Here is a 22061-nt window from a genome sequence, read left to right on the forward strand (position 1 = left end):
GGGGAGAGGGAGTCCAGAGATTGGGGGGAAACGCGGAAGAGAGAGAAGAGAGAGAGAGAGAAATGGCTAAACACTGTCCTGTAATGAATACACTATTGTTTCGGCTCTTAAATAGGGAATTCGGAAAGGGCATTTGGGCGAGGGATGAGAAAGCTTTCTTGATAGCCCTTTAAGCGAGGGACTGTGCGTGTGTGTGTGTGTGTGTGAGAGAGAGAGAGAGAGAGAGGGGGGGGGGAGAGAACTGTGGGTGCACATATACACATGCTACAGGCTTAGCACTAGCTGTGTTCTTTGCTGATCCAACCCAGTGTGGCCATAGATGCTGCTCCGTGTGTCACTCAGGAATAACTGCATGCTTCTGGAAAGCTCTGGCATCCCCCCAATAGATCAGTAATGAAAGCAATTGTTTTATCCCCATGACGGGTACCCAACCCCCTCCCACCCTGCATGTCATTGTCATACAGCTACACTCCCCCTTTCCCACCGACATCTATAGTGAGATCAGTTTCCATCTAGCTAGAATTAACCAGTCAGCTCGCACAAGGTTCAAGGAAGCCAGTTCTGGCTCCCATACAGCTTTTCTTCCTACGGCTCCTCCTCTGACTCCTGTGGCTGTCCTATGGCACCCTTTCTCTTCCCAGGTCCCTCTGCTTTCTTATCTGTGTGAAAACCCTACCTCCTCCCCCCACCCCACCCCCACAGTTTTGTGTATGCCTTCTGCACTCTGGCCTTAGCAGACCCCTGGGAGGTCAGGATAAGTTTTTCCATTGTCCTTCCTCTCCTTGTAAGCAAAGCCCAGAAACTCTGCGCCACTGGCAGCAAGGCCAGCATTTCGTACCTCCTCGGTGCATTTTGCCAGCAATGCCACTTCACCCTCCAACCTCATCCCCGCAGTCCCGTTGTTCCCTAGTGGGGTGGTTCAGGCCCCAGGATGCGACCTTGTGCTGGACCCTGAAATTGCACCAAAGTCAAGGGCAGACTAACGTCGCAAATAGGAAGGAAGGACTAAGGGAGCATCGATGTTCATGCTCAGCTGGGGAAACGGTTTATAAGTATCCCGGGTTCAAACTCAAAACCCGGTCATGACCAGCTTTTGATGGTTTGACTCAGTATGAAAAACATCCTCTTTTGTCTGGCTAATAAATGATAGGGAGGCAGGAAACCCCAGCTGCTCTTAAGCATTGATTAGCAGATTCCTATTTGTGCTCTTTCATGTAGACTTTAAATGCATGCCCCAGCTTTTTACTCATGACACGGGCAATGGCTGACCTAACTGCCTTGAGAATCAGATTGTGCTATTTTTCCAAAGACTGCCTTTAAAAAGCAATCTCTTAAGAAGAACAAAAGAACCTTTTCCCCATCACATCACCCCCTTCTGAACCATACCTCCTCTTTCAGATGCCACCCTACTTCAAAAAAAAAAAAATGACCTTGAATGAAAACAATGAACAAAACCAGGGTGGGGTAGAATTTCTGTAGAACAAGCACACACTCTTATCACCAAGGAAGTTGAGAGGGGCTGCAACCACCCCCGAAACAGGAGTGGTTTCTATCTGCAAGTGGGAGTCAGCTGCAACCCACATCTTTTTTTGTTTTCCTTTGTTGGGTTCCTACTGGTCTACTTCAAAAGGCTGATGGGAAGGTGAAATTGAACCGGGAGTGCAGGAGCGCTGCTGATGCATCTGAATTTAGTCCCGCAGGTTTCTTGCATGATTAGTTAGTTTATTTTCATTTCACCTCGTACAATGAAATGAAATACCATCTTCAGTGTACATTACAACTATGAAAATAAACACACATCCTTCACATTCCATGAATTGAATTGAAAACCCCCGATATTGCATTAATATTGCATTATACAGTAGAATTCAAAAGAGCTACTGCCCTGGGATAGAAGCTGTTTTTCAGGCTATTTGTCCTCATTTTTATTATTGTCCTGTACCGTCTGCCAGATGGTAATAGTCCAAAAAAAAGGGTTCCCAGGATGAGATGGATCTTTGAGAATGTTTTGAACTTTCTTAAGGCAGCGGGAGCTATAAAGCTCTTCCAAAGAGGGGAGAGGACAACCAATGATCCTCTGGGCAATGACGTTAACCCTCTGGAGCGCTTTCCTATCTGCCACTGTGCAGTTGGCAAACCATACAGAGGTGCAGTAAGTTAAAATGCTCTCTACAGTGCAGCAGTAGAAGGTCACCAGCAGTTTTTCATTCAGTTGTTGTTTCCTGAGAAGTCTCAGGTAGTACAATCTCTGCTGGGCCCTTTTGACCAGGGCTGCAAAGTGAGCACCCCCAGGTCAGGTCCTCTTTTATGGTAACACCCAGAAACTTAAAACTAGTTTGGGGGGAAAGGGAGATGATTTCCCGGAGGATGGGAGAGGATCAGAAGAGGCGCAATCAGCTTTGTCGGCCTGGTTATGCCAAGGCTGACTGAGCCACAGATTGCTTACTAATTCACCCTTTCCACTGGCTTGCTCTCAGCATCTGCCTAGCCACATTCACTGTCGCAGACGCAAACCTCATTTTTACTCCTGTAATTAACGCAAGCGTCACATTAGCATTTCTGCAACACAAAACTGGGCCCATATTTCTCTTTAGCCACAAGTATAGAATCTGTATGTCTTAGAATATGTTGTAAACAGACCAGATTTATTAAGTGTGGATGAAACTGAAGCAGGGCTTAAACCAGTCTTTGAACAGAAACAGGCAGCCAGCAAACGTTCTTGTCTTTAGAAGGAACAGAAAATATGATAAATAGCTCTACTTCAGTACCATGGAGAGTTCCCAGCCATTACATTGACAAAGTGCTTCCCCCTTTCCATTGTGAGTTTTTCACAGTCATCCAGAGATGAGTTTTTACATCACTTTTCAGTTGTGTCATCTACTCCTACACAAAGCACACCACCCACAGAATGGTTTGCATGCAGAACATTCAAATTCTTCTCCCACCTCAAGAAAGAAAGTCAGGAATCTGGTTCGGAGCACAGAAGGGGAAGGTGCCCCTTTGCTAGAAGTCGAGTAGGGAGGAAGAGGAGGCGAAGAAGAATGTGTACGGACAGATTATGGTTTGAAAAGAAATGAGGAAAGAGAAAAAAATGAAAAAAAAAAAGCTGTATCCATTTCTGGCCCTTCTCATTGCTGACCTCATCTTGCTCACTTCCGCAAGGATGCCTGAGTCGAGAATTTTGGGTCCCTCCCCCCAAAAAATCAAAATGACAGCTGTAATGGAATGATTGAAGCTTCAGCCTGGGTTTTTTTGTATGTGATGCACGCTTTTTAAAACCTGCATTTAGCTGCAGGGGTGAGGGGATATAAATCCAATCCTTTCCTAAAGCCTGATGAGATTCTGCCCATGCGATCACGTCATTCTTGCATCAAAAGTGCTACCTAATGGTTTCTCATCAAATCATGCATATAGAGAGAGGAAACGTTAGAAATACCCAATGAAGTGGTACCAGTAAATTAATGTGTAAGTCCTTAGCTTCCCCACAGTGGTAGCTTCCAGATAGATTTGACTACAGACCCCATTATCCTCTCCCTGGCATGCTCAAAATGACAGCAATTGTAGTTTAATGTATTGATAACATTCCACATTTGAAAAGGTATTCCGCATGTTTGAACCCCTCATGGTTTGCAGCCTAGGAATCTGTGACAGTTTATTAAAGCAGGCCAAAGTGTCCCCCTTCCTATTTAAAAGAAGTTTTCTTATTCTTTTTCTTAGCCAAAACAAAATGTTATTGAAGGGATTCACACCATACACCTAAAACCACTTGTGACTTGTTTTACTTCGCTGTTGCAAACTGAGAAACTGTTTTATGAGTTTATAGGACTTTTTGCTGAAAATGGAGAAACATGAACTTGTGATTAATGTGTTGGATGATTAAAAAGGATAAAATATACTGTAGAAAGCAGGGAGCCACGATACAGCTATATATAGCAAGACTAGACTATAAACACATTTGTAACTGTTGTAAAGAAGAATCAAAGTCTTTATATTTCTTTTTTCTTTTCTTTTTCTTTCTTTTCTTTTTTATTTATTACTTATTCACTCATTTTTTCTTTCTATTCTTTTTGTCTTGAAATTCGTTTTCACTCTGCAAAAATCTCCTTAATAAACATTAACAATAATAAAAAATAAACTGCTGTATGTCTTCGAATATGTTGTAAACAGACCAGATTTATTAAGTGTGGATGAAACTGAAGCAAGGCTTAAACCAGTCTTTGAACAGAAACAGGCAGCCAGCAAACATTCTTGTCTTTAGGAGTAACAGAAAATATGATAAATAGCTCTACTTCAGTACCATGGAGAGTTCCCAGCCATTACATTGACAGAGTGCTTCCCCCTTTCCATTGGGAGTTTTTCACAGTCATCCAGAGATGAGTTTTTACATTACTTTTCAGTTGTGTCATCTACTCCTACACAAGGCACACCACCCACAGAATGGTTTGCATGCAGAACACTCAAATTCTTCTCCCACCTTGAGAAAGAAAGTTTGAGAAGATCGATACTTCTCAAGTTTGAGAAGGTGCGTGCCTGTAAAATAGGAACTCATGTGATGTGGTTCATACTTGACCAGGGTAAATTAAAACCAGTTTAAAATTAGCTGTTCCTCAATGCAGGGGGGGATAAAATTGTTACCAAAATGAACAACTTTCTTTCTTATCAAGGTACCAGATGAGGAGCTTTTAAGATCATCCCTTCCCCTGCGCCCTCCCCCCAGCAAACGGTAAGTAAGGGAGTTTTATAGAAGTGACTCCAATAAATTAGAAATACATTTTTCTCAATCCCTTATAATGTTAGAACCAATTCATTAATGCCCAATGGTTAATTAGCAGGACAGTGCATAATCTATAGTATTTACCATCAAAAAAGCACCATACAGGAGGGTGACTTTATAGTGGGGGGTATGCCAGTTTTTTATTCAACCCACAGCCCACTACTTCTCTCTTTTCAATTTGTCTAGTGGCAGAGAAAATGCTTGATGAAGTTCCATGCTTCTCTTAGATTGCAAAGATGGGGAATGCATGGACAAACACACACATACATTTTCTCCCTCTTGCCCAAAGGACATCAATAAAACAGTAGCTCTAATTCTGACCTGGTAGCTTTCTGAAAGGGGCTGGGCATATTGGAGAGCAAACCAGAGCTAGTCTTTTCTTTGCCGGTTTCCATGTGATTCCAGATTTACCATTTACAGAATGGCTTCTGTATTTAGAATATAGCGAGCGACATTGTGCGACCAAACCATCTTTTTAATGTATTTATTTTTCTTCAAGGACTGCAGGGGGCATGGCAGGGACACAGAAATATGATAGGGGCTGCCAGTAAAAGGGAGAGAAGGGTGTGGGGGAATTGTCTGTGCAAATGCAGAGAGCTCTGGATGAAACTCCGAACTGAAGGGAGTGATGATTTCAATGTCCAAGTATATGAAAGGATGCTGTAGGGAAGCTAGTCAGGAAGTAATCTAGGATTAAACATTGTGGATGCAAGTTGCAGCTCCTTGAATCATGCTTCAATATAAAAAAAATATGTCCTGGTAGTAAGATCTATTCAATTGGGAAACAGTCTAACATGGAGATTAAAACCTCCACAGACTAGTCACTAGATAGTCATCAATCCTGGAGATGGCTTAATTGTGTTTTTTTGCAGAGTGCAGAGAGGTGGACTAGATCTTTTCCAGTTCCACTGTTCTATGATTCTGTGGCCTTTTCATTTCAGTTGTTGGCCAGGATATAGTACTGAGATACCATTGGTTGCTCTTGTGGATCACCTGTGGCAGAACCCAAGTGAGGCAGAGCAATCCTCCTGGTCTTGCTTGACCTCTAGTAGTTTTCACTGCAAACCTTTCTTCTTCTTCCATGGACAGTTCTAGTCTAGATTGGAGTCTAAGACCCTCTAAGGCAGGCACTGTAGGGCAGGGTTCTCCAACCTTAACAAAGTTGCTAAGGTTGGAGAACCCTGCTGTAGGGTTCAACTCTTTTCTCCATTCCTATTTAACACTTACATGAAACTGCTGGTATATCAATACACTAACGATACTCAACTATGTATCTCATGCCTGGGATATGAGATGAAGGCTTCAATCCAGTGCCTGGGGGATATATGGATCTGGATGGGGAGGAATAGAGTCAGGCTTAATCCTAGCGAGATGAAGTGGGATCTCAGTGGATTGGAAACCAACTGAAGTGGCAGATATATCATTTTTGGTTGGTTGTGCTCTACAAAATGGAATGTGGAAATTTGAGATCCTCAAAAGCAGGTAGTGGCTGTGACCAGGGTGGTTTTTGCATGATTCTATCTAGTGACTAATTATAATCGTGTACGAATTATTGGTACCTAATGTACTAGTTACAACCGTTCCTAGATACGAAGGCCCTGGTCAAGCGTCACACATGTTTTAGTCAGCTCTTGTTTTGACTACTGCAATGCCTTCTATACAGATTTTCCCTTGAAGGCCTGCTGAAAGTTGAAAGATCAAAGATGCAGTGGCTCAAGATGGTATGAGGGTATCTCACCTCAATAAGTAAGATATAACAAGGTACCTCTATAATGGCAACTGCATTGGTTACTAGTTAGTTTCTGCATGCAATTTGAGGTGTGGTTGTCATTCATAAAGCCTGACTTTGATTAATCTTGTCAGTATCTGCACATTTAGCAAGATCTGGAAGAGAGACTATCTTCAGGTTCCCTGTCCAGAAAAATGCCACCAACAGGGGCCATGAAGTGGGATTTTTCCATTGGTGACCCCCTTCTGTGAAACAACATCCCCTTCAGGACCAGGACAGTATCAATTCTAGTGGTCCTTAGTCAACCTTTAGGACCTGTTTCCCACCCACCCAGTCTTTGGCATCTGATTTGAAACTTAACACACCCTGTAGCACACACACACACACACACACACACACACACACACCCTGTAGCAAATACAGGTTAGTTATTTTGGTACAATTGTTCTTCTGCATGATATGTGTTGATCATGCATTGTTGTGCTGTTGTCTTTTTTTACCCGTTTACTGAAATATGCACCACATAGAGTTGATTTGTTATCAAAAGGGTATATAAATCTGGTTAATATTTTTGCTTTGCCTTTAATTTAACACAAGGTTAATTCTGCTAGAGGATTAATGTATCCATCTTACCTATTATGTTGAGTTTTCCAAAGTAGAAAATTGTGCAGTTAGTTTTTGTTTTTTGGCAGTCTACTGGTAAATTTTAGTAACTGGTATTTGGTAGGAGGCTTCAAGATCTACAGCAGAGGTCTCCAAACCTGACAAATTTAAGACTTGTGGACTTCAACTCCCAGAATTCTCCAACCAGCTGGCTGGAGAATTCTGTGAGTTGAAGTCCACAAGTCTTAAAGTTGCCAAGTTTGGGGACCCATGATCTACAGCCTCCCTGGATTTCATGGAAGAATATGAGGAGGAAACTAGTGGGGAAAGTTTCCTTCAGTATTGTCTAATCTAGTAATCTAGATTCTCATTAGTCAGTCTTATTGAAAGGAAAAATGGTAACTTGAGCATCTAGCCATCAGAACATTAAGGCAGATCTTCCATGTTATATGTCCTCTATCTAACTGCTTCTTGACACAGGTGAGATGGTACTACCTGTTCACCTGATAGGAAGGAATGCACAACTATTCCTGTCCTGCTTTTTTTTTTTTAAAAAAAAGTTGTAATTCCCAGTCCCAGGATGAGAGAATTCCATTACAGCTACCATCATTCCAGAAACGGGCATCTGTCCTTGAGAAATGGTCAGATAATGCATTCTTCCCTGAAGAAATTCCACGCTTAGAGAAGAAACCTTGGAGTCATTTCTGACCAATTTTGGATTCTATTAAACAAACTTTGAATAGGGGCATTTTCTGAAATGGCTTTGATTGTTTGACATACTTGCTTTTATTTTTTTTACTCTCCCCTCGTGGAATTCCATTCAAACAACTCGACTGGTAGATTTATCCGTATTCCAGTATTTCTCAGGATGAAATACTTGCTGCAAATATAAATCCTTAGACTAGGTCCCTATATTCCAGTAATCCATGATTCATTTGGAATCGGCTTAGTGTGTTGTGTAAATCTAGACATTGTGATTGGCATGGCTGATGATTTAGTGTGTTGTACAAATTCTTATTTTTTTTTTCTGTTTAGCAATCTGTAGTTTAAATCAACCGGGGTTTAGCATTCTATGTGAGTGAACCTCAATATTTTGGATCGTTCTGATTCAATTCAGTATTGAAAAATTGTTCTGTGCATTGATTTCAGTTCCCTCATTTAAAAAAAGAAATTGATGCTATCTAGAAAATAAACAACCTTTGAAATCAAGACTCCAAAGGGAAAGATAAATTCAGGCTAGGTGGAGAGAAATTTTACATGGGGAGAGCTCTTGATTAAGTTTCCAGATACAAATGAGCACAAGGAAGTGAATACTCCTGAAATATTGGCTTGCCTTTTACAGATTCACAATCCTTCCTTGGGTTGTGTAATGCATTATAGTGGCATGGAAGCCATTTGGGACTGTAATGGGATGCTTGTATAGAAAGATGGCAGATTTTCTGTTGATTTTACGTCATGAGATCATAGCCCCGTAGAGCACATGTAGTCCTTGACTTATGACCAGCAGAATTTCTCTTCTTAAGCAAGGCAGTTGTTAACTCAGACACCCAATTTTATGCATTTTGCCAAGGTTTTTAAGCAAATCACTGCAGTTGATAGCAATAGCACTTACTTATATACCACTCCACAGTGCTTTATAGCCCTCTCTAAGTGGATTACAGAGTTAGCCAATTGTCCCCAACAGTTTTGGGTCCTCATTTTACCCACCTCAGAAGGATGGAAGGCTGAGTCAACCTTCAGCCTGGTGGGATTCGAACTGCCAAATTGCAGGCAGTCGGCAGTCAGCAGAAGGAGCCTGCAGTACTGCACTCTAATCACCGCGCCACCGCAGCTCAGTTAAGCGGTGAGTGAATCAAGTTGGTCATTAAGGAAAGCTAGCTTCCTCTGTTGACTTTGCTTTTTTATTTTTTTATTTTATTTGATTTGTCAATCAAATAAGATAATAGGTATAAATATAAACATGAGTAAGAATACAGGAAATGGGGACAAATAAATGGGGACAATAGGACAGAGACGGGAGGTACAATGGTGCACTTATGCACACCCCTTACAGACCTCTTAGGAATGAGATGAGGTCAATAGTGGATAGTTTGAGGTTAAAGGAGTGGGGGGTTAGAGGATGTAACAACAGAGTCAGGTAGTGCATTCCAGGCATTGACCACTCTCTTGTGCTGAAGTTGTCCTTTCTGCAATCAAGTTTGGAGCAGTTTACATTGAGTTTGTATCTGTTGTGTGCTCTTGTATTGTTGTGGTTGAAGCCAGCTGGGAAGGAGCGCAAGTGGCCATCACACAACCCCCAGAATGCTGCAACTGTCTTAAATAGATCCCATTGGCCAAGGGCCTGAATTTTTATTATGTGATTGTGGAGATGCTGCAAGTGTAGTTGTAAGTTGCTTTTTTTCAGTGTCATCGTAATTTCAAAAACTCATTAAAGCAAGGGTCTTCAAGCTTGACAGCTTTAAGACTTGTGGACTTCAACTCCCAGAATTCCTGAGCTAACGTGACTGGAGGAGGACCCCTGCATTAAAGGAATGGTTGTAAGTCGAGGTACCTAAAGGGTACCAGGCTGGAGAAACTGGCCTTAACCAAGAGAGATCATTTACTGAGCCACGGTGGCACAGTGGTTAGAATGAAGTACTGCAGGCTACTTCTGCTGACTGCCGGCTGCCTGAAATTTGGCAGATCAAATCCCACCAGGCTCAGGGTTGACTCAGCCTTCCATCCTTCCGAGGTGGGTAAAATGAGAACCTAGATTATTGGGGGCAATAGGCCAACTCTGTAAACCGCTTAGAGAGGACTGTAAAGCACTGTGAAGCGGTATATATGTGCTATTGCTATTGATTTTACTGTACTGTAGACAGCTCAGAGTAGTTATAAAATTGGGTAGTGATTAGTAAATGATTAATGATTTAAAATAATGATTTGATGAGTCCTGGTGGTGCAGTGGTTCAAGTGCAGTATTATAGGCTGACTTTGCTCACAGTCTGGAGTTAGATCCTGACAGGGCTCAAGGTTGACTCAGCCTTCCATCCTTCCAAGATTGGTAAAATGAGGACCCAGATTTTGTGGGGGGGGGCAATATGCTGGCTCTGTAAACCGCTTAGAGAGGGCTGTAAAGCACTATGAAGCGGTATATGAGTCTAAGTACTATTGCTACTCTATACTGGAGATTTTTAAAAACCCCAAAACTCGAGATGTTTGCATTGCTCCTTCCTTGTCTAAAAGCCTAGAAATGGGACACTGAGAAACAGGAGGCCAGATTCCCAAGCAAACGGTGGTTTCTTCTCTTGTCCAACGCTTGCTGCGGTTCTAAGGAGAAGGCAGATGCTGCAGTGAAAACCCTGAATGCAATCTAAGTAGCAGCTTGGCCACAGACCGCCCAGAGAATATGGGCAGGGCTATGACATCACTGGCATTCAATCAGGAAGCTCCCTTCCAGTTCAGCATCCTGAAGCATCTTTCCCTCCAACCGTTCATAAGGCCTGTGGTCCAAAGACAATCCTGGAGCAGACAGTGATAAAAATCAGGGTGTAAAGCTACAGCTGGCGCTTGAAGAAGATACCTTTGGAACAGTTCCTCTTTGCTAAATATCTCTCTCGTGTTTTTCAGAATATCCCCCTCCTGGGGTCTAGGATGCACAAACTTTACTTGCAGAGTTTATCAATTGAAAGTAAGGTGGAAGAAATGATGCCTCTTAATTTATAAGCAGCTTGCAGGATCAATGAATGTTTGGTCTTTAATGCAAGAGCAATGCAGTTCTCTCTATGCATTTAAGACTAAACAGCTTTCTTTGAACCAGGCAAAATCGTCTCATCTGTGATGCAAGATGGCATCTGGGAAGAAACTATCCTTGTGTCTAGTTGTTTTGGTGTGCAGTGCTCTATAGCAGGGGTCGCTTTTGGACCTCAGGGGCCACCAAACTCATAATGTTAAATCCCGCAGACCAGAGACCCTGGGAAAATCCCCAAAAAAGTCTGCAGGAAAATTCCCCACCCTGTTTTCCTACTGATTGATCATTCTTTATTTGGGATCACAGGATACCGTCTCCAGCTCCATTCTCAGGGGGAGAGAGAGAGAGAGACAGAGAGAGAAAGAGAGGGAGAGACTTTTGGCTTCATGCAAGGAAAGCAGCAGAAGTCTTTCTTTCTCTCCTCCAAACTCCTCCAGAAATGAGTCTTTGTGAGACTTGTCACACCAGCGCAGCCTCTTGGAGCAAGATGCCTTGCAGGGTCCCAATGATTCATTTCTGGTGGAGTTTGGGGGAGAGAAAGAAAGACTTTTGCTGCTTTCCTTGCATGCAGCCAAAAGCAGAAGAAGAAAGAAGCAGAAAGAAGCAGCCCAGTGGCGAGGCCAGGTGCATGGGGCAAGTGGGGCAAGTTCCCCCCCCTCTGTCCTTTACCCCTTCCCCTCACTACCTCTCGCAATGCAAGTGATGCAAGCTTTGTGTTCCCACAGGCCATGTGGGCGGTGCAGCCTTGTGTTGCTGTGCAGCCTGGATTAATTGCTTTGGGGGATGCTTTGGGGGTGACATTCCTCTGTGGACCACCAAAATTTTCTCATGGACCACCAGTGGTCCCCAGCCCACTGGTTGGCGACCACTGGCCTAGATCAAAGGTGTCAACCTCCTGGCACATGGGCCAGGTGTGTCACATGCTGGCCGCACCCATGCCCGGTATAGCAAGGGTGGGGGGGAAAGTCCCAATACATCATGTGATACAGCCATGATGACGTGAGTTTGACACCCCTGGTCTAGACGTCCCTGCAGTTTTCTCGACCCACTTTCGGAAGTGCCTGGGCCTCCTTCCTAGGGTTGAGAAAAAAGGGACTAAGTCACCCAATTTGTTTGTGCCTAAGGCAAGACTATAACTCTTGGTCTCTTGCAGTTTCTAGCTTCCTTCCTTAAGCACCAGATTGGCTCCTGTTAGCACCCTGCAATGAAACCATCCAGTTGGGTGATTCAAATGCTAAAGCTGCATTTAGCTGGATCTACCCTCTCAGGCAGCAGATCCAGAGCAACACTCCTAAAAAATTAGACCGAGGATGAACCCCCCCAGGGATCTTCTTAAAGAAACAAAACAGGTCTGCAGCTGCCTTGTTCTTCCTGTCCTCCCTCAACTGGAGAAGGCAGAGAGCCCCTTTGGTTGCAAGGCAAACACCAGATGTGGACTCGTGGGGGCTGATGGGGAACAGCAGAGCAGGAGAAATTGTGGAATAATCCCTTTGCGCTGCAGCTCATTTAATTGAAACACTTTGAGAGCAGTTTTGCTTTCACATCAAATGCACACGCCTGACCCAAATTTAGAAGCCCGAGGAAGCTTCTTAAAGAGACAGTTGTTTCACTCCGCCCCGGTTCTTCCTTTTTTAAATAAAATAAAATAAAATGAACTAGAGGTGGCGTGAAGTTCCCTATCTCTTTTGGCCCTTGCTTTTAGAGCATCCTTCCCTTCCAGGCAGATTCCATCCAAGCAATCATCCCCATTGTTTACAGTTTTCCTCTGAGGCAAGCAGGGAGCTCAAGAGAGCTGATGAAAAGGAGGAAAGCCTTGGGTGCAGGAGGGGAGAGGGAAGGATTTGACATTCTTTCCTCCTGCCCTCTCCTCCCCCAGCCATGCAGATTTGAGCGGAGAACGTCAGAAACACGGATCCATTTTGATGATTATAATAGTTGCTGTTTCCATGGGCCGTGTTTTCGGATGTTTGAGGTTTGATCTGTTACGATTTGACGGTTATCGGGTGGGGGTAAATTGCCCCAGGCTGTTTTGTTGGGGGATATTGTGGCAGAAGTAAACTTTATTGCTTTCTTTCACTAAATGAGGTTGACTCCTTCCGAGGTGGGTAAAATGAGGAGCCAGATTGTTGGGAGCAATAGGATGAGTCTGTAAACCGCTTAGAGAGGACTATAAAGCATGGTGAAGCGGTATATAAGTCTAAGTCAGGGGTGTCAAACTCAAGGCCCGTGGGCTGGGTGAGGCCTGCAGGGCTGGCCTGGAAATATGAAAGGACCGGCCTGCGAGGCCTCCATATAGCCTGTTTTCAGACAGGAGAGTGCTGCAGGAGGCCAGGGAGGCTGAAAACGAGGCATGGGGGACCTACGTATGCCCCACATCAGAGGTGGTATTCAGCAGGTTCTGACCAGTTCTGGAGAACCGGTAGCAGACATTTTGAGTAGATCAGAGAACCGGCAAATACTACCTCTGACTGGCCCCGCCCCCATCTATTCTCCGTCTCCCATTGAGTCCCAGCTGATCATCTGGGTCTTCTTTGGTTGCCCTGCACAGGAGAACGGAGCTGCAAAGCAGGTTAGTGAAGTGAGGAGCAGAGGTGGTGTTCAGCCAGTTCAGATCAGTTCTAGCCAGAACAGTCTTGACTGTTAGACTGTTAGATGGCCTCCATAAAGATGGGCAGAATTTTAGCAGTCCAACTTGGTGATTGTAATCAGATTATGCCTTCCTCTATTAATACCACCCTTCTAGCCAGAGTGTTGTATAAACCAGACAACTGCAGCTTGTTCAGTAAATCATGGTTTTGAAAATCTACACCCTGGTTGCATGTTTGAACCTAGTTACTCAACATAAGACAGCTCTATCTCATTGAGATATTTGAGTGGAAGCAGGCCTCTCTTCCCTGGTTCTCCCAGATCCAATAATATCTGAGTCACTCACCACATGATGTGTCTTTGAGATAACCAGGAGCCCAATTGGTGTGCATGCCCACCTGTATGGTCCTTGGTGCCACTTTCTCCTGCAAAGTGATAGTTTGCAAAGCTAAGGATTTGGTCCCTTTCCTCCAATAACCAAAAGCTGCCAGCAAAGGTTTGGAACCACAGCTACAACAATGGCATCTAATCAAAACTTAGAATCAAGCATTCTCTGTGCTTTGTGGAAGTAGGCTATCAATGGATATAAAGTAGGAGATGAGCAGGCTTGAGTTAGAGGGTAGAGTCAAACCCACCATCCGTTTGGAATTGCTGCGCTTCCACAAGACATCCCAATTCCAACCCTCTCCCCCATGAATTCCATTAACTCTTATCTAGCACCAGTTTGGCTTGACCATTAACACATCAGGTTCTTGTGTGTAGGTTGCATGGTATAAACTTATAGCGCTTTGAACTCAACTCCTGCTCCTAGTTACTTGGACTTGGCAACTGGAAGTTAAAGAATTGATGATTATGAAATTCCAGTCAAGCTCTTCCTTTAAGAGACTGGCAATGACTTTGGAAGACAACCTGGGGTGAGCCTTTTCTGCAGGAGGGAAACCTTGGAAGAGACATAAATGATAGAAAGGGAACCATCTTTCCTTCCAGATGCGCTCTTTGAAAGTTGGCCGGAGAACCTCTACCATGAAGAAGAACTCATACAAGCCAGAGTGCACTGGGCCATGTAGTCAGCTCAAGAATTTGCTGGTTGATTGTTCGGACAAAGCCTCGTGCTTGAATACACCAAAAGCAAACCTCCAGGATCTGCTTTAGAATCAAAATGCAAGCATCCACAATTAACCACTGAAAAAAAAAAAACACGCACATACGCACACAAACATTAAATCTTTCTAAAAATGAAGCTCTCTGTGAAATATTTGGTTTAAAGCTAGCAAATCTTACTTGAAGTGCTTCCCCAACCCCCATTCATTCTTTCTCTATAGGAAGGAGAAGCAGCCTGGGGTTTGTGCATTAAACATCATATCAGCTGACCTATATAGAGGCAGCTAGGCATCGCTGAAACAGAATATTTCAACCATCCCCCACAAAAGGAATTTGTCTGCATACTGCAGGGCTAAAGCCAGATATATGTTGGCACCGAAAGAATTGCAGATGAAGCTAGGGGGAAAGCATGGCTCACTCGTTCTCTTTCATGCAGACGCAGATCTCCCCTTTTTGCAAACTGGAATTGCCCTTGGAATTGTTCACTCAGATGCCCAAACAGGCACCGAAGGGGGTGGGAGCCTGATAAAATAGAGAGGAAAGGATGAGGGGGGGGGGGGAAGCAATAGAGAGAAGGAAAATAATTTGTCTTCCACATTCTGCTCTCTTTTTTTTTTTCCCCAATGACATTTTTTTTAAAAAATTCAAGAAAAGTTAAAATACAGAACACCAACATATTTAAATAAAAGGGACAAGGAAAGAAGGAACACAACGAACAAGACATTAAAAAGGAGATGGTGCCTTATAAAAATAAAGACTAACACTGATACACACAATGTCCTTCTTAGTTGGATGCAGATTGATATAATACAACAGTGTTAATTTTCCATCCCTTGCAAAACAGGCCAAAAGAATGTTAAACTACTAAACTATTAAATCTATTTATAAATTGTTAGCCTGTCGCCCATATACTATATTAATCACAAAATAGTTCACAGGAAGAACAATAAGAATATTATATAAAAGTAGAAAAGTAATGAAATTATTAATAACAAAGGGAAGACAAAATTGAAATTCCAAAACCCTCTGTTAAACAAGCTATTATTGTAGTCAACTCGTAGAAAATTTACCACGGCTCCAGAGATTCTGCTCTCTTGAATTTGCTTCCAATCACTTAAAATGATATTAACCTTATCTGAGGTTTTATTTTTGATTTTTTTTTCAGCATTCCTAGCTTCACCCTTAGGGTTCTGTTTGAACATAACAGGATTAGGTTCTGCAGAATGATGTTTAATATTATGGTATCAAAATTATTGACAAGTATTATAGAACAGAGATGCTGAAGAACAAAGTAACAATTTAAAATCTAAACCTTCAAATTTTCACCAATCGGATTAGAAGTACATGGCTCAATTTCATGCAAGTATTTTATATTGTAGTTTTTTATATTTGTTAACATATTTGTTCTCTGAGAAAATGTGATGCATTACGGCCATGATATCCAAATAATGCATAAAGTGTGTGTTTAAAATTTCATAGATCTTTTTATTAAAATGTGCTGTTAAAAGGACAGATTAACAAAATAGTATTAGAACATATACAGTGGTGGAACCCTTTGGAGTCAGCTCCATTGATCGCCAAATATGAATATATAGCTTTTTTTCCGTGCTTTTTTAAACTAGCCATATGCTTTCCCTGGAGTCGATGGCAACTGAGAATTGTGTTCACGGCAAATTTCTCTCAAATTTGAGAAGTCTGGTGTCTAAAAATATTCTACTATTTTGTGATCTGTATTTGTTCTTTGTGCTGAAGTTTTTGGGTTCTGTTTTGTTTACATTTTTGTTGATGTCCCCTGTTGATAAAAGCAGCATTCCCTACCACTACATGGACAATGTAGCTTAGCTCCCAGAGTCAACATCAAATCCTATCTGATTCCAATCTTTTTGTTCAATTTTATTATGATCAAAGATCCTTTTTTTTTTTTAAAGAAAAAAGAAGCCATTTATACAGAGCAGGGAAGAAGAGGATAGTGATTTAAAAGAGAAACTATTAATACATAACAATGAATCATACGAGAATAGATTTTTCAGAGTTTTGCAACAATTCTCCTCGTGTATGAATGGAGATTGAACAAAATTTTGCCACTTCCTTTGATATAGTCTGAAGCTTATAAAGAACAGTTGCAGGAATTGGGTATTTCTAGTTTAACGAAAAGAAGGACTTAGGGATGACATGGTAGCAGTTGTTCCAATATTTGAGGGGCTGCCACAAAGAAGTGGAGGTCAATCTATTCTAAGAAGCTGAAGGCAGGACAAAAAGCAATGGATGGAAACTAATCAAGGAGAGAAGCAACCTAGAACTAAGGAAAGTTTTCCCGACAGTGAGAACAATTAATCAGTGGAACAACTTGCCTCCAGAAGTTGTAAATGCTCCAACACTGGAAGATTTTAAGAAGAGATTGTATAACCATTTGTCTGAAGTGGTGTAGGGATTCCTACCTAAGCAGGGGGTTGGACTAGAAGACCTCCAAGGTCCCTTCCCTCTCTGTTATTCTGATAAATATGGGAACTAATCACCCAGCAAGAAATTCACATATTCTGCCTCCAACATAACTGGATATGTAGTGATGGGTGGTTGAACGAAACATTTGAAGTCTTGTGTGTAATAGATATTGAAGTTGTATTACATTGTGTGCTTTTTTGAATCCACATAGGCACGGTTTGTTTGCTCTTGGAATTTTATGCTATTTTCTTTTCAATAACATTGAGGACAACATGGTTCGCCTAGCTAGGAAGTTGTTTTTCCAATGCCCTTGTAAATTGTATTTGTCAGGAAGTTTGTAGGGATAAAGGATCTCTTACCAATCCTCCATCTAAACCCAAATATGATCAGTGGTTGGAATGAATCCCATCCTGGTTATCTTGTCAGATTTCTTTTTTCCAGGACTGAGAATTGAGCAGTTAAGGACTAGTTTAATTAGTTTAATAGAAGAATCCAATGATTCTTCTTATAGCAATCTGAGCTGTGGCTAAAACTGCAACAGTCTCCATGTGCAGTAACAATACTAATGGTCTTTTCTGCCAGGTTTTGAGGATTGAATCCAGTCAAATTCTCATTCAGCAGCTTCAAACCCTGAGGTTTTTTTGCAAAAATATGATGTCCTTATTCTGCTCTCCTAGGACATCAGGAGAACAAAACATTCCTTCGCTGCTAGCTAAATGTTGTCATTTGGGAACGCCTGTTGTATGCCTATTTCGCAACAATCTTGAGGTTGACTGCTTGTGACTATCATAAACAGAAAGTAGAAGGGCATTGTAAGCAGGAGACCACCAAGCGTTGTCATTTGTGTTCATCTACAATGATGGATGCGGTGGCTCAGTGGCTAAGACACTGAGCTTGTCAATCAGAAAGGTCAGCAGTTTGGTGGTTCAAATCCCTAGCGCTGCGTAACGGAGTGAGCTCCCATTACTTGTCCCAGCTTCTGCCGACCTAGCAGTTCGAAAGCATGTAAAAATGCAAGTAGAAAAATAGGGATCACTTTGGTGGGAAGGGAACAGCGTTCCGTGCACCTTCAGCGTTTAGTCATGCCAGCGACATGATCACAGAGACGTCTTCAGACAGCACTGGCTCTTTGGCTTTGCAATGGAGATGAGCACTGCCCCCTAGAGCCGGAAACAACTAGCACGTATGTGCAGGGGGAACCTTTACCTTTACCTTACGATGATGGCAGATTTCCCAAGAGCTTTCAGTCTTGAAATGCATGGTGGTTCCCAGAGGTAAGTCTGTGTTTTCCGGCTCCTTATTCTCCTAGCGATCTTGTTCATTTTCAGGGATTAAACAATAGTCTACATGAAGTGCGAACTGCTCCCTTGTACCTAGAATAGAATAAAATTCTTTTTATTGGCCAAGTGTGATTGGACACACAAGGAATTTGTCTTGGCGCAAATGCTCTCAGTGTACATAAAAGAAAAGATACATTTTTCAAGAAACAAGATATAACACTTAATGATAGTCATAGGGTACAACAAGCAATCCAATCATACTAGGAAACAGTCAATATAAATCATAAGGATACAAGGGACAAAGTTACAGTCATACAGTCACAAGTGGGAGGGGATGGGTGGATAAGGAGTAATGAGAAGATTAATAGTAATAGTAGTGCAGACTTTGTAATAGTTGAACAGTGTTGAGGAAATTATTTGTTTAGCAGAGTGATGGCATCTGGGAAGAAACTATCCTTGTGTCTAGTTGTTCTGGTGTGCAGTGCTCTATAGCAGGGGTCGCTTTTGGACCTCAGGGGCCACCAAACTCATAATGTTAAATCCCACAGACCAGAGACCCTGGGAAAATCCCCAAAAAAGTCTGCAGGAAAATTCCCCACCCTGTTTTCCTACCAATCGATCATTCTTTATTTGGGATTGCAGGATACCATCTCCAGCTCTCTGTTCTCGGGGCGGGGAGAGAGAGAGAGAGAGAGAGACTTTTGGCTTCATGCAAGGAAAGCAGCAGAAGCAGCAGAAATCTTTCAGCAGAAGCCCAAACTCTGCCAGAAATGAGTCTTTGCTGGTGCAGCCTCTTGGAGCAGGAGGCCTTGCAGGATCCCAAAGACTCATTTCTGGCGGAGTTTGGGGGAGAGAAAGAAAGACTTTTGCTGCTTTCCTTGCATACAGCCAGAAGCAGAAAAAGAAAGACGTGGAAAGAAACAGCCCGGTGGCCAGGCCAGGCGTGTGGGATGTGTGGGGCAAGTTCCCCCCCTCCACCCTTTCCCCCCTCCTTTCACTATGTGTTGTTCGCAGTGCAAGCACCGCAAGCCTTGTGTTCCTGCAGGCCATGTGGGAGACACAGCCTTGTGTTCCCGTGCAGCCTGGATTAATTGTTTTGGGGGTGACATTTCTCTGTGGACCACCAAAATTTTCTCACAGACCACCAGTGGTCTCCAGCCCACTGATTGGCAACCACTACTCTATAGTGTTGTTTTGAGGGAAGGAGTTGAAACAGTTTATGTCCAGGGTGTGAGGGGTCTGTAGATATTTTCACAGCCCTCTCTTTGACTCGTGAAGTATAGAGGTCCTCCATGGAAGGCAGGTTGATAGCAATTGTTTTTTCTGCAGTCCTAATTACTCTCTGAAGTCTGTGTCTGTCATGTTGGGATGCAGAACCAAACCAGGCAGTTATAGGGGTGCAGATGACAGACTCAATAATTCTTCGGTAGATTGTAAAGATTGTACAATCAAAGCCCTCTCCTAATTCCAGATAATTCTCAACCTAATTTCAAAACTTTTCTGCAAGAGATCATCTCAGATCTTTGAGAAGAATATCTGCCTCTTTTTTTGATATATTTAAGGTAAAGAAGAGAGATAATCAAGGAAAAGCGAGAATAAGTGTTTCCACCTACCTTTTAACTGACCCCCATCTATCTCTTTCTTCAACTTCAGTCACCATGTGGTCCTTAAGAGGGAGAAAAAAAACTTGAGACTTTCTGACAGTTGTTTTCCCCTCTCAAGGACCATCTCTCATCTACAAACTCCAAATCTAAAGTAGTTTGTCCTCAGGAACAAGATCCATGACTGATTTATAGCAATTCCAGCTGTTGGCTCAGTTCTTCTGAGGTGGCACTCAAATGGACCAGCTCTTTCAGCCAGAACATCACTCACCCATATCCTGCAATGTAATATATGCCTTCACCTGCCTGCCAGCTGTGCTTTTAGCTGTTTGTTTAGGATAACAGGCCTGTCTCAGATGAGAAATATTTTTTTTAAAAGCCTGAACATTAAAAATGAGAACATTATGAAAAGCAGCAGGATAATATTACTTTTCCTTCGACCGATGCTCTTTCTGACCTCAAGGTCACTATTCTTCTACACCATCAGCATCAAAAGGCCTTTAAAGAAAATGCTGGTGTTCAATTTCTGAACTTGAATATTTGAGTCCACTCCACGTCAGTGGTGGGATGCAAAAAAATTTACTACCAGTTCTGTGGGAGTGGCTTGGTGGGCGTGGCAGGGGAGGGATACTGCCAATCCCCATTCCCTCCCCACCCCACTAACCTGCTTTCCAGCTCCATTCTCCTGTGCAGGGCAACAAAAGAAGACCCAACCAATCAGCTGAGACTCAGGAGGCACAGAATAAATGGGGGCGGGGCCAGTCAGAGGTGGTATTTGCCGGTTCTTTGAATTACTCAAAATGTCCACTACCGTTTCTCCAGAACTGGTCAGAACCTGCTGAATACCACTTCTGATCCACGTGATTATAGTCAGTGCACAGGTAATCCTCGACCTACGACCACAATTCACTATGTCTGACTGACAATATTTTGTGCAAGCTCAGCTTCACTGGATATTTATGCTTTGTTAAGAAATCAGCTGCCTCTCTGGTCAGGGTGCTGGCTTAGAGAACAGCCCCTCCCCATAAAGTCAGCTAGTGAGATTGTTAGTGGCAGTTTGTTTTGATGCCTGGCTTTGGGTATTGAAGGCTTAGGAAGGGAGAGAGGGAGAAAGGAAAGGGAAGGGAAGGGAAGGAGAAAGGAAAGGGAAGGAAGAGGAAGGAAGAGGAAAGGAAAAGAAAGGAAAGGAAGAAGGGAAGGGAAGAAAGGGAAGGGAAGGGAAGGGAAGGAGGAAGGGAAAGAGGAAGGAAGGGAAGAAAAAGGAAGGGGAGGGAAGGAAAGGAGAAAGGGAAGGGAAGGAGAAAGGGAAGGAAGGAAAGGGAAGGAGGAAGGAAAGGGAAGGAAAAAGGAAGGGAGGGAAGGAAAGAAAGGGAAGAGAGGGAAAGAAAGAAGGGAAAGGGAAGGAAAGGAGAAAGGGAAGGGAGGGAGAAAGGGAAGGAAAAGAGAAAGGAAAGGGAAGGAGAAAGGGAAGGGAAGGAACAAAAGGGAAGGAGGAAGGGAAGGGGAAGGGAAGGGAAGGGAAAAGGAAAGGGAGGGAAGGAAAGGAAAGAAAGGGAAGGGAGGAAAAGAAAGAAAGGGAAGGAAAGGGAAGGAGAAAGGAAAGGGAAGGAGAAAGGGAAAGGAGAAAGGGAAGAGAAGGGAGGGAAGGAAAGAAAGGGAAGGGAAAGGAATGGAAGGGAAAGGAAAGGAGTATGTAGACAGCTGGACAGATCAGACTGTGAATCATTCCTTCCTTCTCCGTCCAGCCTACTTAACAGGTTTGTGACTGTGATGATAACATTAGAGGAGAAATCGCTATGCAAGCCATCTGGGACTCCTAGAGGAAAAGCTGGCTATTAATTTAAAATCAAAGCAGAGAGAGGATTTGGAAGGCATATCTGTGGGAGGCGAGGGGGTGAATCCCAGCTCCCCCTCTGCTCTTGATCTAGAACCCTGTCCCAGCTAGCACCCCTCTTTCCTGAGCAGGCAAACAAAAACGCTCTTCAAGACCCAGTGCACAAGCACAAAACCTCTGGCAAGAGCAGGCCTGCTAGGGGAGGCTGTGCGCAAAGATACTTTCATTTCCATTCATTAGGCGAGACTAAGCATGGGGCCTGGTGCAGCTGTGCCTCGGCTGACCTCTCTGAGTTATGGATGACCCCAAAGGAGGTGAAATCAAGGGACATATTTATTACCTAGCTTTCCACTATGAGTCCCCACCATCCTCCCCTGCATA

General features: G+C 43.1%; 1 long non-coding RNA gene across 1 annotated transcript in view; it reads left to right on the forward strand.

Annotated features, from left to right (window-relative positions):
- The window catches only part of LOC148124909 (uncharacterized), a 49970-nt gene that overhangs the window by 118 nt on the left and 27791 nt on the right, over positions 1 to 22061 (forward strand). The window contains exon 2 of the long non-coding RNA XR_015744792.1: positions 4665 to 4723. This is a non-coding gene — a long non-coding RNA (uncharacterized LOC148124909). The remainder of the gene's footprint in view (positions 1 to 4664; positions 4724 to 22061) is intronic.

This window comes from Pseudonaja textilis, chromosome 10 (assembly GCF_049901715.1).
Source record: "Pseudonaja textilis isolate UNSWEBS1 chromosome 10, rPseTex1.2, whole genome shotgun sequence".
Lineage (NCBI taxonomy): Eukaryota > Metazoa > Chordata > Lepidosauria > Squamata > Elapidae > Pseudonaja > Pseudonaja textilis.